The 14,219-nt window shown below is 46.0% G+C and overlaps 1 protein-coding gene across 2 annotated transcripts in view; it reads left to right on the forward strand.

The window, feature by feature from the left end:
• The first annotated feature begins 6,717 nt into the window (after positions 1 to 6,717).
• AFAP1 (actin filament associated protein 1) overlaps positions 6,718 to 14,219 on the forward strand; it is a 125,040-nt gene continuing 117,538 nt past the window's right edge. For both annotated transcript variants that reach the window (XM_075420453.1, XM_075420455.1), the window contains exon 1: positions 6,718 to 6,795. The gene's annotated coding sequence lies outside the window, so the exon portion shown is untranslated. The remainder of the gene's footprint in view (positions 6,796 to 14,219) is intronic.

Genomic DNA, 14,219 nt, shown 5'->3' on the forward strand with positions numbered 1-14,219 from the left:
CTTTTAGTATAAGTGTACACTATGCTGGAGCGCTGCTAGAGCTATTCTCATTATTGCAAGCTGTTGGGGTTTCTTTCCCCCAAGTGGACACATTCCTAAATTCTGACATGAGTCGTTTTAATTTTTTATACTAGTATCTATACATTTTTCTATTAACTGATAATTAAATAGGTAACATGATTAATAGCAAATTAAACAATTGAAGCTGCTGATGGTCATCTGAATTTTCCCACTTCTCTGGCCTGGAATAATTCAGTTGTGCAACCAGGTTAATACTCTTCATGCCACTTGACAATTTTGCTAGGCAGGCTTCAGAAAAAAAAATCTCTGAAGTTCAGGATCTGGAACACAGACATTGTGGGTTCCCCAGTTTTTGCCAGTTTTATACCAGGCATTTTTCATCTCCCAGCTAGTTTTTGATAGATGGCAGTGCCTGCAGGACTTTATGAGTTGCTGTATATGCATCAAATTGTTCAAACTGCATTTTTTTCCTTAATCCTTTTTTTCAGTGTAATAACTGGTTATTTTTACAGTGCAATAAAAATAACATAATAATAAAAGGCTACTGAAATAATTTATTCCATTTAAAATGGCACAAAAGAGAATATAAATTCCTAGTAGAAGCTGAAATGTATCTCCTCTTTGAGTAGGGGGTAAAATTAAAGGGCTCTACAGAAGAATGTACTCCTGTTGTCATTAGTGGGAGGACTCTGTGCTGTAGGTTATTAAGAACTGCTGAATTTCAAGGCAGATGCTTTCCTCTAGGTTCTATAAATATTTCTTAAAATGTATTCTATAAAAATACAAATATCAGATTATGTGCTTTCACATTTACTTTACCTTTGTACCTCTGAAATAGGCTTACATATAAACTAGCATATTTCAGGTCTTCTACACTCATGAGATGACTAAAATTAGTATTTCTATACCAATATCAGTTTGGCAACACTGCTATTATTCATAAATATAAAAATATATATGAAAATTTTCTTGAACCCTATCTTGCTTACTAAAAAATGGTGAAACCTCTACTTTAAGAAATTCAGTAAGAAATAGAGGCCTAATACTTGCAAAACAAACCTTTTAAATACACTTACTCTACATCATTAGACCTTGATTTCCAAACACTGTACAAAAGGTAAGCATTAAATGAGCATGTGTCCAACCATAAATAAGGTCTTTTTCTTTCAAAATCGTTCTAACTCATTGGCTTAAATGGAAATATTGGGAAGGGGTTTTGAAGCAGAAAAAAGCATGGCTTTGTTACTCGTGAAAGTGTCATCAAAAGCAAACCTTGCCAAGCTTTCTTGCAGGAAGAAGAAAATTACTCACGTAAAAAAGTTACATTGTGTCACAGTGAGTCACCTGAAGAGTGAAGAAGATGTAAATAAGGAGTGATGTGAAGTAGCTTTTCCAGTGCTTACATAAGTGTGCTTCTACAGGATAAAGTGCAAAGGAGTGCACAAGTAAAGCAACACAGTGTGTTTATCTGAATAGCTGAGATTTTCGAAAGAATTACACAGGCATGATTTTGACAGAGCATTTTACGAACTGGCTGTTCCCTGATCTGGATGATAAAGCAGAAGGAAGGTATAGACTTTCATACACTGTTGAACAATGGAGGGGGAAAAAGAGGTGGGGAAGGGCGGAGAGTCCATTTTGTGCTGAATCTTGCTTGAATTCAAAGAAAGCAGGGCCCAGGAGGCGCGATTTACTGGAAATCTCCCAGTGTGTTCAACCTTCATACAAAAATAAAAGTAATCAGACTTGGATTTTTTTTTTAAAGTTTGTTCTACCCAAAGGTAGAGCTCCTTTTCAGTGATGCTGAAGGTTTAACACGCAACTAATGAAAGGATGTTGGCATAGCATTTTGAAAATGTCAGGCGCTAAATGCTAAGCCCGCTGAAATCACTGGCAGTCCTACCTGCCCAAGGCTGCAAAGGTCAGGTTATGCAGAAACTCTTCTAAAACCGAAATCAGCAGGAGGGATTGTTTGTTTGTCTTTAGCTGAAACAGAAGAATGTGAATGCCAAGTAACCATTTTTAGCTACACATTAACACTCTATAAAGCATCTATTATCCTTTATGTATCCCCTTCTTCACCCTCATTCAAAATCAGTTAGCAGTGGAATGAAGAACCTAATTTAAGATATTGTACTGCTCTGTGAAGAGAAGATAGTTGCAAATGGTTTTGTGACACAGGAGAAGACCTGTCGGTGCAGAGAGTAAAGAGAGGCCCGTTCATTATCTAAAAGCTGCGTAATCCCTCTGTTTGAAGTTTCTATAATGCACACTTTTTCATATTTGCTTTCTGCAGGAAGGTGAATGGTATGTCTATAAAAGTAAGTTTTACCTGTATAAGAAGTCTTTTTGGGACACATATATACCCAGCACTGTGAGATTCCTGAAACAAATTTTAAAAGTATATGTAAAACATGATAATTTTTTTTCCCCAGCAACCCTAGAAAGTATGTGGGACCCAAGAAAAAACAACTAATTGAAGAGATACGTCAAAAAGATATTATTTAAAATTAAACAAGAAAGATGCTGAGTATTAGAGTATTAATAACAACAGATTCAGCAGTAACAGGATCATAATATCTGATAAGAAAGGAGAAAAAAACCCCAAACTTTATCAAGAGCTTTCTGGTGTAGGTAAAAGACATTTATTCCTAATTTGTAAAAGACTCAAGCATCTGAGACAGCTGTAGAAACACTATGTTTTCCTTACAGAAAAATCAATTTCAAAGTAAAACAAGAAGATTTTTGTTCAAAAAAGCCGTAACTTGCCTCTTGTTTTTGAAATCCTGCCATCATTATGTTTCACTGAGCAGAGTGGCAATTACTGTAATGTCACTCCATCTCTGGAGAGCCCAGATTGCACGGTATTTTTACCTGCTTTTCACTGTTCCCTGAGACCACACGTTCCCCCCGTGCCAACATGATGCGAGGGCAGGAGGTCAGACGTGGTGGCTTGCTCCGGGGAGCCCCCATCTCCCCTGCCCGACATGCCAGCGGCTTCTGCACGGGGCAGAGTCTGCTCTCTACACAATGTCAATGTTTTGCCAATTATAGGGTTTTATGTCTGCTCAAACAACAAAAATCCCTCAAACTTCCGCCAAAAAAACCCAAAGAGGCAGATTGTGTTGACAGTCTTTCTGGTACCAAATGACAAGAACATACCGGCTCTTTCTCACAGCTACAATTTCATTGAAAACATCTCCATATTCTTGTACAGGCATCTTGAAAGGTCTTAATGAAAAGTATTGAGCAGGCTTTCGGGGGATATCAGTCATCACTTACACCATCCAATAGCTTTTCTTATACTTGGTTTTCTCACCAGGATGTGTATCCCTGGAAACATGCAAGGCCAGGTTTGACGGCGCTCTGAGTAACCTGGTCTAGCAGGGGGGCTGGACTAGAAGACCTCTGAAGGTCCCTTCCAATCCAAAGCATTCCATGATTCTATGTTGCTGAGGTTTGGGGGCCTCTTAAACTAGCGAGTTGTCTGCTTATGGACTCAGTCCAAGGGAGATTTGAAGTGGAATTGGGTGTATCTTTAAAAACTGTCCCAAACTTTTAAATGCTTAGAGTACTGTTATCCTGCCTTTTTACATTACTTAAGTGAGCCAAATCCTAATTGCTTGGAGTTCCTTACAAGACATAAATCACAACAAACGTTTGGAGATTTTTTTCCTCATGGCTGTGTTTCTCAGATTTCACCCAATGTTGATTTTCCAAGGGAAAAAAAAATCTTAAAATGTGCGTAATAACTCTTCTAAGCGTATCCTAAAGATAATAAATATGTTCTGTCATTGTCACGACTTTTCTCCTTCAACACACTGGGGATTATCTGATGGTTAAAGTCCCAATCTTGTAAACAGCTATATTTGGATACCTTACTGCTGGGACTACTTGGATATTTTCTTTATTTTCTCTGATTTTTTTTTTTTTTTGTGATAACCAGTACTAAGAAGATTACAGGAAGATAAGGGCATCCCTACGGCCAAGCATCATCAAGTCATGCCTAAAGCTTGTGAAGACTGTTTCTGCAGTAGTGAAGTTTACCCTTGATAGAGTGGGAATTTACTGTGAGTTATTGAGAACAAAGGCAATATTTGGAACATTGCATGGATGTTTGGCCTTAAAGCTAGAAGGTGCCTTGTCAGACGTGGAGGATGTGTGTTTCAAATAGGAGATTTATACAAAATTGCTTTCTACAGCTTTCTGTTAGAAGATGATTAGTTTAAGAAGTTTATTGGGTGCGAAGTATGATGTACAGTTACTGTGTACCACCGATCTTATATTAATGATGTGACTTCAGTTTCCATGCAAGAAACTCCTTAGTAATCAATTGATTTATTTTGATCATAATGTGTTTGAGATGAGTTATATGCTGTTCCTTTTAATTCCATAAAATAGAACTTGTGTTTAAATAGTGTCATTAAGACTCATGGGCAAGAAATTCACTGAGTCACTAAGGTCTCTTTTGCAGCTGATGCAGCTTACAGAATGCTTATGGCCAAACTCAGATTTTGGCGGTTGGGGGGATGCCATTTTAAAATGCAGCATTGTGGAAACTAAGAACTCAAATAAAAAAGTTCTTTTGAGCCCTTCAGCTTTAGAGAGAGTTTGTCTCCAAGAGGAACTGTTTGTGCAGTCTGATGTTTGTGATAGTTGGCCTGTTCCTTAGTCCCTATGGAGTTACCCCCAGAAAAGACGAAGTCCTCACCAATCTGTCCAACAGCCGGAGGACAAGCCCCTTGTTATCCCGCTTTCTCATCTGGCATAGGGCATACAGTGCTTATTTGCTTGCCTGTCTTGGGATGACTATTTCTTATCTTTGTTTCTTTGCTGATCAGCTTCCTAACACCTTCAGGACACTTCTGTGGAAGAAATACCCTGCAGTGTTGCTAAAACTGAGCACCCTGCTTACAGACTGCTGAGGGGCCACACAGCGTCTTCGGGCAGACAGCGGCTGTACGTTGAAGTCTTAGTTAATGTAATGCGGGCTTTAAAATTTGTCAAACTGGAGGCAGTAAAGCCAACAAATCCTTGAAATGCTCACTGCAAGCACAGAAATCGGTGGTGCTGTGCACGGCTTACACTGCATGCGCCAGAGCAGCCAAGTGCTGTGCTTTTACAGCAGACTTTTGGATTGTTCTCTCGAGCGATCATGTTTTACAGGTCATGATACAAATCAAGTAGCTCTAAGACAGCAATAGCTGAAAGCAATTGAACTGTGGAGAAGAGGAGCTACGGTTTAATTTTTCAAGGCCGACTAAGCCCCTTAATATTGCCAGAAAAATCACTGCTTCTAACTACTCCAAACCGCACTCCTGCCAGCTCCCAGCCAACGGAATGAAAAAAGGCAGGTAGGAGCAGGCTGCTGCTGTCAGAAGAGCTCATCCAGCAGGCAAGTCCATCCCTGCCTGTACCCAAAGGCATACGAGAAAGAGAACAGCTGAAAGTGAGATTTTAGGCTAAATAATTTGTCCTGACAAGGTTGGGCTGTGAATTCAGGACTCCTGGTTTAGGCTACAGAGATCTCATGAGTATCCTAGCTGGCCACACAGTGTAAATGCTGAATAAATGAGAGTTTTCCCTGGTTGAACTTGTAACTTTGGGTATCACCCTATTGGAGTGACGGGATGATAAAACAGGAAAGAAGACCACATTAAACTTGGCCAGATCAAATCAAATTTTATTCACCAAAAGTCGCTTAACGAGTTGTATACTCTAAGATGTACAACAACATAAGCTAAAAGCTCGTACAGAATGATGAAGTTGCGTGTAGAATGCTCCACAAATACTTCTCACAGGAGAACATTTGTGCATCCAACTGTTAACAGCTGAAATACAAGAAAAGATGTTCTAACACCTAGCTGGACTAAAGATGAAGAAATGATGAAGAAGTATGGCTGCCTTAGCTAATGCTCTTCCTTCAGTAACATTCCTCCGTGGCCTCAGTTTTCCAATTTCTTTACTGGCAGAGAAGAAAATAAATACGTGAACTTGTGAAAGTTGGAACCTGCTTACCACCTCATCCATATGCAAGTCTGAACTGGTTCAGCTTGCGATTTTGTTAAAAGCTGAAGCCTGCTTTGATCTCTCGGCGGGCACTTTTAATAATCATAAACTTTGGACAGAAACCGCCTCGTCTTGCGCTCTTGGTTTAAATCCGGCTTGTGTCGAGCTAAACTAAGAAGAGAGATTTAAATCAGCGTCGGGTCCGCGCACGCTTTTATGCCGCTTTAACAAGAGGGCTGACGCTGTGACTTGGGATGAACGGCGCGACGCTGGCTGCGCTCCAGTTCCACGCTCTGGGCGATTTCCTCCTCACAGCTGGAACGCCGGAGTGAACCAGGGGGAGGGCACGGGTGGCCCTGGAGCTCCAGTTATGGCACCCAGTCAAGCGTCCTCGGTGGACGGAGGCTTTTCCCCCCCCCCCAGTAAACGCGGGGGGGAGGGGGGGGGAAGCCTCCGTCCACCGAGGACGCTTGATTCGGGGCAGAGAGCCCACGTTTGGCCTCGCAGGGGCCCCTGCCCGTGGGGAACCACATCTGCACATCCGCACATCAGCACATCTGTCCGCCCCCGCCCTCCCGCCTTTGTTCCTCTCGCTCCGCCCCGCCCCGCTGTCCCCTCCCCTCGGGGAGGGGCCGGCGGGAGCGGGGGGGGCGGGGCGGGGAGGAGGCCCCGCCCAGCGGCGCGGCGCGGTGGTGGTTGCGCGGGCGGAGCTGCGCCCGCCCGAACCCGCTTTGTGCCGGCAGCCGCGGCAGGACGGCCGGAGAGGTAGGAGGGCTCCCGCCGGCCCCGCTCGCTCCCTTCGCCCGAGATGCGGGCGGCACCTCCCTCCCGAGCCCCGCGGGCGGGCGGGAAAAGAGGGAGGGGAAGGGCTGAGTTCAGGAAAGGGGCTTTTCTGCCGCTGCTCCGGGCAGCCCCGTGCGAGGAGAGCTGTGGGCTTACTGGGAAAAAAGCCGAAAAAACCGAAAAAAAGTCTTCGCTCGTTTTCTGGGCCGGGAGAAGCACGTGGAAGAGGCTTGGGGGGAGCCCGAACATCAGGCGGCGGCTGCACACACACCCCCGACCACCCCCCCCCCCCCCCCCGGCTCCCCGCTGCACCCTGCGGCCTCTGCCCGGGCTGAGGAGGAGCAGAAGCCCGGCTGAGACCCTCCGGAGCGAACCCCCCGGGTTGCCATCCGAACCCCGCATCCCTTCCCGGGAAGCGGCACCGGCCTGGCAGCCGGGGGAGCCCGGGCTGCCGCCTCATACAGCAGGGAGTTGCGTTATTTTCCGCCTGGGAGGGTGGGAGCAGGGGGTCTCTCGCCGTTTGACCCCGTTGAGTCGCGGCGGAGGGGTTGCGTCGCGTTGCGGCCCCGGGTTCGGGAAGGGCAAGGGTGAGAAGACCCGTCCGTGGCGGCCTGTCGCGCTGGCTTGGCCTCCTGCCCCGCGGCCGGGCCCGCCATGGGTAGGAGGCCGCTCGCTCCTGCTTCAGAAACTCCGTTTCACTTTGTCGGTTCGGTGCGCGTTGTGTGCCTTGTAGGGGGGCGGGTGGGAGAGACTTGGCAAGACTCGGCCGGTAGGAAGAGAACAGGCAGCAAAAGAGGCGGATGAGCAGCCAGCAGCAAGCGTCGCTTTATCAACTACAAGCTCTGGAGTGCAGGGGGTGGGTGGGTTCAGGCAGGCGTCCCTTGGACACCGAGGCGTTCACCTGCCCGGAAAGGCGGCATGGGTAGGTGGATGGATGGATGGATGGATGGATGGATGGATGGATGGATGGATGGACGCTGCTGAAAGGCGAGGCAGGGCAGATGTCGGGAACAGAGCGGGGCTTAGCTAAGGTGTCCCCTCTGCATCCTGTGTGATCAGTTCGACGCAAAGGCTCGGTGCGTCTGTGCCTGATTTATTTATCGTGCCTTTGCAGTAACTGATCTGTTCAACTGGGGTCCAACTATAAAACAATACGTCTCAAAGCCAGAGAGACAGAATTAAATGCTGTGCTGCAGTCCAGGGCTTCCTAAGCCGGGGGATTCTGCAGGTCTTTGTGCAGTTCTTTGTTTTGTTCCACGGGGAAGAAAATGTCACGGCATGGCTTGGGTCGGCTCTCGGAGGTATTTTCCATGACCGGTATCTCGCCCTCGCAGGTGCTCTGCGGCTGTTTGCTCCCAGTGTTACAGGGCCACTTTTTTCTTGCATGAAAATAGCAGTATTTAGCAGTATTGTGAAGTTCCTTTTTCTTTGCTTCTCTGGGAAGGGTCTGTGTGGGGGGACAAGGGAACAGCTTGGCAGCCAGATGGATCCATCCATCAGTGCTCTCCTGGATGTGCACTTGGTGCCCTTCGGTCACCCGTTATGCCTCCTGGTGGTTTCCATCGGAAGAGCTGCGCGATCTCTTCCTCCCTTTGAACAATCCGTTTTTCCTTTTGGGGCCGGGGTGGAAGAGCAGCGAACCCTGCGTTAGAGCCGGAGGGAGAGCTGCCTGGTCTTTCTGGGGCTATGGGGCACCAGATGGGTTTAAGAAGAATTCGAAATGGATTCTGAAAAGAGGCGTCTACAGTTTTCTTTGTGTGTCTGGCTACCCAGTGGTGGCAGTGACAAGCCTGCACACAGAACAATGAGCAGAAATTCCCTGCCTTTGGTGATACGTGGGACTGTTTGCTGTTTCCCAGGCAATATGTCAGCGAAATTCAAAGTGCTGCGTGGTGTTCCTGGGTCTCAGGTAGATTTTTAGATGGAGGGATTTGGAAGATCTGTGAGGTTGTAATTGCAGTGTTTCTTGAAGAAGTGGCAACAAGGAGGGGTAAAATGCAAAGACACTTCAATAGGTCAGCCACTCACGCTGTTTTAAAATCTTACAGTCTTAGAGGAGAGGTTTTCCATTTTCATCTCCTGAAGCTCTCAAAATTGAAGGGATACTGTCAGAGCCTTAAAAAAAAATAATATTGCAGTCTCAGTGGGGGCAGGCTGTATTTGGTACACAGATGACTAATTGTGCTGTTCCTTTCCGTGGGGCAAAAAGAACCTGCTGTAAGGTCAGATCAGGAATTGCCTTGCCCTGCTGCTCACTGCAGACTTCCTTGAGACATTGCCCCAGGGCGAAGAGCCAGTGGTTCAGGGCTGCTTTATGCAGTCTGGAGTCGACCAATTTAATTTCTGTCCATCTTCAGGAGTTTCATATCTGATACGTCAGTCAATGGGAGGGTGGTATCCAGGAGCCTGCCGGGTTAACTGCGATGTTCGAAGCTGCGCTCTTTGTTTTGCGAGGAGGGGGCCAGGAGGAGGGACGGGTGGGCTTTGTATTCATTTGCAAGAGATCTCTTGCTAAGGTGGGAGGGTGGGATGCAAGGACTTACGCTTCCAAACTCCCGAATGGTTTAGTCCACTCTCTGTTATTATGGTTTTAGTCACACGAAAGCCTGCTGTGTCAACTTTTCAAAAAATTTGTGTATCCCTTCCAGTTATGCAATTCAACTTGTTTTAGGTGTGGGTGACACCTCGCTACCGGTATGACCCTGAATTTCTTCTGATTCATCAGTTCATTGACAAATACAGTGTTTCATCTGGCACAGGAACTGTCTGGCTGGGCTGGGCGGTTGAGTATTTTACACACTCAGTAGATATTACTCCAGGTTAATATACTCTAGTAGGTAGTTCCAACTCCCCTGCCGTGGGCAGGGACACCTTCCACTAGACCAGGCTGCTGAAAGCCCCATCCAACCTGGCCTTCAGCGCTTCCAAGGAGGGGGCAGACACAGCTTCTCTAGGCAACCTGTGCCAGGGCCTCACCGCCCTCAGAGTAAAGAATTTCTTCTTTATATCTAACCGAAATCTCCCCTCTTTCAGCTTGAAGCCATTACCCCTTGTTCTGTCACTACAAGCCCTTGTAAAAAGTCCCTCTGCAGCTTTCTTGTAGCCCCCCTTCAGGTACTGGAGGGCCGCAATAAGGTCTCCCTGCAGCGTTCTCTTCTCCAGGCTGAACAGCCCCAACTCTCTCAGCATTTCCTCATAGCAGAAGTGTTCCAGCCCTCTGCTGATTTTCGTGGCTCTCCTCTGGACCCACTGCAACAGGTCCGTGTCCTTCTTATATTGGGGGCCCCAGAACTGAACACAGGACTCCAGGTGGGGTCTCAGGCTCACAGCTGAACTTTAAGACTCAACCCTGAAAGAATGATAGAAGAATGGACGTCAACCGAAGTTGCTGTGAACTCTGAATCAGGACTGAAAAAGTGAAGTCTTCAGTGTACTCCTATTCTACATCTATTAAGGTTATCTATTGAAATTCAGGAGGAATTAGCTTTCATGCTATGAGGCATCCTAAGCTCACCTTAGAGCAAATTTTAAAGTTTTTAATATCATATCAGATGTCTTTTTGGGGAGGGTCTGTGTAAAGCAGTACCGAGAATAGTCTGTCAACACTATGAGCAGGTAGGAAAACACGCAGCTGCGATCGCACGGGGGTGACCCTGAATGGGACGTGCAGGTGTTACACCAGCGTGACTGTTGGACTACACCTACCCATCCAGCGATACATGGAGGTCTTCTGTTGGTATTGCATGTGCAACAGCACTGTAAAATACTATGTATAGACCAAATTGCTCTTACTCTCTGATTAAAAGTTAACTCTTGTCTCGTCAGGTCATGAAACACATGTTGCTGCGAGTAGTGCTAATGAATAGTATTGCAGGAAGATAATTGGGGTTTGTGGAAAAGGGGGGTTATCTCACAGCAGATAACAAATTAACCTTTTGGGACACAATCCTTATTTTCAAGAGATGTGGTAAGAAATGAAATCCTAAATGACAGAAAAATAGAGTTGTCTGCTGTCCATTGCCCCCCTGCCACCTTGACAGTGTCAGTCATGACATAGGGCACGTGGTAAGCTCTGACTGCTCAAGGTGCTGAGCACCCTCAGCAATGTCCAAATGAGCTGGTGGTGATCACCTCTCTGAGAGTAGCCCTGGGAGAATACACTAGGCTGTGAAAAGGATTAATCAATATCTGTTGTATATTTTATCACTGTCCATCAAGAAATCTAGGAAAGAAACTCCTAAGAGGGCTTGTCTTATAGGTCTGGTTTTGTATAGGTACGCTCTTTACATGTAATGAGATGTTAAATGTTGATGGTGTATGTTTGGCAGTAAAATAAGCAGATGTGCATAGGACTGTCTTCTTTAAATCTCTTTCCTAAACCGAAAAAGAAATAAACATCTTTTTAAAAAAAGCAGTGCATGATTCGTTTCATGGTGACATGGTGTTGGGATTTTTTGACTGGGGCTTTCTGCTGCCAGCATCTCTCTGCCATCGTGTATTTTTGAGCTGTCTTTCTTTAGGACAGATGTTGGTAATGTCCTTACTGTGCCAAAATCTTTATGACTACAAAATGCCAAATAAAAATATTTCCATCCATTAATAAGAAGTGCTAGAAGGGAGTATACGAGTGGTTTCAAATTTAATCTGTGATGTAGCTGATGTCTCGAAGATAACAGCATTTTACCCCCAAGAAATACAGCACTTTGTGTATGTGAGATAATTGCTGTGAGTTGCACTAAATATATATTATTCATTAGGGGACTGTCATTATATCATGTTTGTGAATTCCCCAAAGTCTCTTATCACTGTCCTAATCACGTCCAAACATTCATGGAAAACAAGATTTTGGTGTTCTACTTGACTGGCTGATGTTCTGGCTCACTGAATTTGTCCGGAGTCGGTAGCCGCTTTTAATGAGCGTACTTGCTTGCTTCGTGTAAAATGGACAAATTTTGGGAACAGAGCTGAATTCATGTATCCACATTATCAGAGGTAGCACTGCTTCACAAAGAACGTGTGGTGGTAGGTTATCTCAGTTTTGCAGAGAAGCAAATAGTGAAAACGCTTTAATATGCCGCTTTTATGCGAAACTACCATGCACTGCCTTCAGATGTATGAAGGCTCAATATTTGGCCAGTTGTTGTGGATGGGTGTTTTTTTGTCCATGAAAGTATCTCTTTGAAACTTATCTGTTGTGTCATCGGTTACGCATGCTTATGGCATTCCTGTTGTTCAGAACTGGAAGCGAAGAGAAGGCAAGGTAGGGAGGGAATTTCCCTCTTATTAGCAATTAGTGGATCCAGATTGTGTTTTGCAGGAGCATTTCTTACCAGGAGCAGCTGCAAAGAGAGAATTGCAGTGTGACCTTCACGGCATTTCCTAGTGCGGTCATCAATCAGATCTGGCAGGAGCTTTATCGCGTCCATCAGTGCGGCTCGTAAGCCACATGCTGTCTAGTCTGGGGGAAAAAACAAACAAACAATGGGAGCTACTGTAGCTTTTGTTTAAAATAAAACAGCCAGGAGAGAGCTGTTCCCATATGTGCCAGCTTTGTAGGCAGATTTCAATATTTACCATGTGCTGTTGGGCTGATTAATAAAATATGATGATTGTAAAGCAGTGGAAGAGACCTCCACTGCGTCTCAATGGCACTGGCAAATCGTTCACAAGCCGTTGCAGCTTCAGCCCTTCACAGTCAGTACTTTCCAGTCTCATTCTAATCCTCAGCATTGTTTTTACTAGAGAGTTTGTGCAGGTAACGTAGTTTAGGTGTTTTCTGCGCGCAAAAGTGTTAGGGAAGAAAGAAGTGTTTTCAGCCTTCTCTCATTCTTACATGAAGTAACGTAGCTTTCTCAGATGAAGCGGTTTGCTGTTTTTTGTGGGCACGAGTGTGCCTTCGCAGGCTGTTCTGGGGCTCTTTCAGAGGCGAGTTTGTAATGCAGTGGCCAAGGTCAGCCGATCAGCGGCAGCATCCCTCTTTTGAGCATGCAGAACGCTATGAACACCCTGTAAGTGTTTTGTTGGGTTGGTTTGTGTTTGGTTGGTTGGTTTTCACTGCTGACCTTGGTCTGGTTTTACCGAAATTTACAACTTTTTGTGTTCTTAGATTTTTTTTTTCGTTGTTACACCAAGTTCGCTGCCGTGTTCAAATTCCTTTGCTCCCTTTTTCTTGCCAGCTGCGGTGAGTACAACTTTCTCGCCTTCCTTTCCAGGGCTCAGTACAGTGACAGGTTGTCACTTCGTGCCTGGCTTCCTCCCAGGCACCGCCCTAGCCGACAGGTAGATGGGAGAGCGAGAAGCAATGGGGACAGGCAGAATTGCCAGTGTGGAATTCTAACTTCCTTCGTGGGCTGATATTTGTGTGTGTGTATGTGATATATACAGTTATATATGTAGATGTGTACAGGTGAATATAGAGAGAGTGTGTGTATGTATAGGTGATAGATGTTAGAGCCACCTTTGTTGAGGTTTTTTGAGAAAAGTGGCTAATTGCTACTAAATATATGTATTTACTGCTGTACTATCAAGTAAAAAGTTAAGGCCCTGAGCTTCAGACTGACCAACAGCAGGATATGATCTATAATTTCTGTGATTTTTAACCAGCCAATTCTTGGTAGAAGCTACCTTGGTACAAGATTTGGTCAAGGAAGCTTGAAACACTGTGAAGAAATGTGCAATAGCAGGTGCAAGGAAAATGCTCATAAAATGTGAAATATGTTTAGCAAAATGGTTATCTACTCTGTCAGGAAAATAATCACGTGAATTGGCAGCTGGCTGTGGAAAGAATGACTTTCGTGGTTTTCCTCTGCGTGTGCCGTGTCAGTTGGACAGGTTTTATTGCCCAGCTGCTGCCCCGGAGACAGCAAACCCGAGTGGGAAGGAGCCTGCCTGAAGCCGGGCTGCGCCTCGTCCGTCTGCCGGCCCTGGGGCTCTCCCTGAGGGTTTTGGCTGCTGAGAGGAAGGGTTTGACAGACAGGTGTGCCTGGGTGGTTTCAGATGGATGGTGCTGTCAGCTGCTGCGTGCCAGCAGTGCCCGTCCTCGCTGTCGCGTTGGTATCAGCCCCCGGGTCCCAGCCCAGCATCTCTGCCCAGGCAGGGACTGGGAGGGGACCGGAGCACTGGACCACGAGCTCCAGCAGCCAGGCACTGCGGCGGTGCGGCTGCTCGGCAGAGTGGTCATAAGAGGCCAAAGCCATCAGTGGGCCTGTTCCGGCAGGAGGATGAGGAGGAGAGGGGAAGGTGCCAGCAGGAATCGGCTTCGGGAGCTGAGTCCGGTATCATTGCCCGGGGGCTCCTGCTTCATGATCACGCAGCAAACCAGCTCCCTGCCCACTGCTGGCGCAGGCTGGGCGAAAAGGCGGCGTTTCAGCCCTGCAAGCAGGGTGGGCTGCGAGGAGGAAATGATA

This window comes from Opisthocomus hoazin, chromosome 5, assembly GCF_030867145.1.
Source record: "Opisthocomus hoazin isolate bOpiHoa1 chromosome 5, bOpiHoa1.hap1, whole genome shotgun sequence".
NCBI classification, from domain to species: Eukaryota; Metazoa; Chordata; class Aves; order Opisthocomiformes; family Opisthocomidae; genus Opisthocomus; species Opisthocomus hoazin.